Here is a 3,077-nt window from a genome sequence, read left to right as displayed (position 1 = left end):
GGGGGGGGCTCGCACAGCTGGATCCGTCGGGGTGCGCGGCTGGATGAGCGCGCGGGGTCATGGCACAGCTGGAGGGGCGTGCAGGGCATGGCACAGCTGGAGATGCCCGTGGGGGCATGGCACAGCTGGAAATGCCCATGGGGTCATGGCACAGCTGGAGGGACATGCAGGAGCACTGCAGAGGTGGCAGGCGGGTACGGCCATCCCATCACTCAGTGGCACTGGGGGGTCCCTGAGACCACGGTCCCTGTGCCTGCCCAGTGTGGCACCCACGTGCCCATTCCCTGCGTGCCCGTGGCAAGGCCGGGATCAGCGCAGGGTGGCCAGGCTGGGACCTGCCCAGTGGTATCTTCCGCTAGCTTGGCCCTACACAGCCCTGGCACCTTCTGTTGGGCACTGGAAAAAGTTGGCCAAACCTGGCCAAATTTAACTAGAAACTCTAGGAAACCCATCCCACACCACTCCACCATGCACAGCCCTGGTGTGTGTCAGGCTTTGTGCACCCCCTGTCTGCTTTTGCAGCTCTGGGACCCCGGAGCAAAACCCTAAACTCACGCTGTGGGGCCAGGGACACTGGGTCTCCTAGAGGAAAAAAAAAAAATTCTCTTTGGAAAGTGCTGGCACAGTAAAGTCACTCTGTAAAGCAGCGAGTCTCGGCACATCCTGGGGAGGGAAAGAGGCCTGGCAAATGGCTGCAAGGGTATTTTTTATTCAGAGAGCAACTGAAAGGGGGATTTGCGCTCTGTGGAGTATTGGATTTCCTTCCCCATCCCCGTTCGCCAGCTCTCCCCTCTCCTAGAGGAGACAGGATTAAATGTTTAATTTAGGGGAGTGATGTTGTGCCAAAGCGAAAGAGATCCATGTGTTTGGAAATGCTCTTAAATGCACAACAGATCAGCCCGCCTGGTTTCAATGAAAACCTCTGGCCCGTGCAGGGGCTGTTCATCCGCCTCGGGACCAAGCCCCGGAGGCGCAGCCTGTCCCGTGGCAGTTGTATTTTTAAAGTGTTTTCCATTGTAAAAGGTTTCTCGCAGGGATGAAGTCAGAGGCCACATTCTGTCTGGTGGGAACACCCCACGTGCTGGGGAGAAAAGGAGCAGTAGAACCAGATGGGAATATCTCCACAGGCAGATTTTGGCAGCGCCAGGTTCCTCCGCAGCCTTGGCCGTCTCGGGTGGCAGTGGGGAGGTGATCCTCGCTGGGCACTGCTTCTCTCTTCGCTTTCCTGTCAGGCTCTGGCTCTCAGATTGCGAAGGCAGCAGCAATCCCACTCCCTGGCCCAGAGAGCCCCAGCACTTCCCCAGCCCCAGCAGCGCTGGACTTGGCCATGGAAGCATTTTGTGGCTCCGGGCTTTTGAAACAACAGGGATCTTCCTGGCACGGCTTTATGCCCTGCATTAAAACATTAACTTCATTATTTCTGGTATGAAAATAAAATCGGGGCAAGTGGGGAACATAAATAGATTTTACAAGACTTTGTAAGAGAGGGGAACTTCAGCAGTGCAGATTTGGACCCCCTTCAGCTTGTTTTTAAGGCAAAATATGGACTCTGGATGGAAACAGGCTTTCAAGTCTCCGCTCCATTTTTAATGTCCCAACATGTCCTTTTGCTTATGGGAGAAACCGCAGTGCAGAGGGGACCACAGGCTAAGCAGAAATGTTTTTGTTAACACCAGGGGCTGGTTTCCTGCTCACCCAGTGCCTTGGAGAGAGCTGTGAGCCCACGGGGAGCACCGGGACCACATCCTGCCCTTCCGCACCTTCTCCGTGTCCAGCTCAGCCCAGTCCTGGGGGCAAGGATCACCCCAAGGGAGCAAGGAAAGCCCCACCAAGCCCCTGTGCAGCTCTCTGCACAGTTAAAAAACACCCTGCCCGCTCCACGGGGACCCGGGACCTGCCACCTCGGTCTGCTGCGTCCATCCTCGGCCGCTCCCCGGGACTGGCCCTGGAAAAAAGTGAGGTAAAACAGCTCATTTCGTCCCTGGGTGGGCTCGAACCACCAACCTTTCGGTTAACAGCCGAACGCGCTAACCGATTGCGCCACAGAGACCGCGCTGGCGAATATTATCGCGACCGCCGCACTCAGCCGGAGCATCCCCGGGAGCGCCCGCGGGCTGCGGGTACCAGAACCGGGTACCGGCACCGGGAGACCGAGTGCCGGCACCGGGACACCGGCCGGGGTGGGGAATTAATCGCACGGCCGCAACCGTGTGGGTCGAAGGGAAACACGCGTGGGCGCTGCGCCCCGCCGAGGAGCCGGTAACACCGGGTGTACGGAAGCGCCCTCGGTCGCGCCGAGCCCCGGTCAGACCCACGGGGGAGGCGCGGACACGCGCGGGGCAGCGGGGCCGTCTGGGTCTTTCCGCTGCGCTGGAGAGGGGCTGCGGGGCGTCGGGGGGTGAGCTGCCGCCGACACGCGTGGGCTCCCCGGCTGCCCGCACCCCCCGAGATCCCCCGTGAGCTCCCCGCAAGGTGCCCCCTTCCCTCCGAGTGGGGACGGGCCCGCCGTGACGGATCCCTCCCGGCTGCGGGACCGGCCCCGCGGGGGAAACCGGCGCCGTGAGCCCGCCCGCTCTGCTCCCCTTCCTTCCCTTTTTCCCCTTATTTTATTTCTTTCCCGCTTTTTCCTTTTTTCCCCCCTCCTTCCCTTTTTCCTGCCTTTTTTCTTTCCACCTATTCCTTTTTTCCCTCCTTTTCCATTTTTCCCTTTCTTCCTCTAATTTCCCTCTATTTTTCTTCCCTTCCTTTTTTCCCCCTTCCCTTTGCTTTCCCCTCCCGGCACCGGTCCCGCAGGCCCCGCCGAGCACCGGCAGGCACCGGACCCCCGCCCGAGGGGCCCGGGGAAGGTCCCGCGGGGCCCGGGATGCCCCGCGTCACCTCCCGGGTGGCAAATACCCCTATTCGGGACCGAAAATGCCCCCAGGGCTGGTCGGGGAGGGGGGTCTCGGGCCACCACCCTAGCAGTGCCGCGGTGATGGGGGAACACGGGGACCGGGCACCGCCGCCCCGGCTCAGATTTTGGGCCCATTCCAGCTGCTTTTAGGGCGCCCTCCTTTTCTGCCGAAGCCCAACGGGGG

General features: G+C 60.6%; 1 non-coding gene across 1 annotated transcript; it reads right to left on the bottom strand.

Moving 5' to 3' along the window:
* Positions 1–1,976: 1,976 nt before the first annotated feature.
* On the bottom strand, positions 1,977–2,050 carry TRNAN-GUU. Its single transcript has one exon. It is a non-coding gene; the product is annotated as a tRNA-Asn (tRNA).
* Positions 2,051–3,077: the final 1,027 nt, after the last annotated feature.

Source organism: Haliaeetus leucocephalus, unplaced genomic scaffold, assembly GCF_000737465.1.
Source record: "Haliaeetus leucocephalus isolate CR32 unplaced genomic scaffold, Haliaeetus_leucocephalus-4.0 Scaffold110, whole genome shotgun sequence".
In the NCBI taxonomy this organism is placed as follows: domain Eukaryota; kingdom Metazoa; phylum Chordata; class Aves; order Accipitriformes; family Accipitridae; genus Haliaeetus; species Haliaeetus leucocephalus.
Note: the sequence above shows the minus strand (reverse complement) of the source record. Positions and strands in the feature narration are given on the sequence as shown.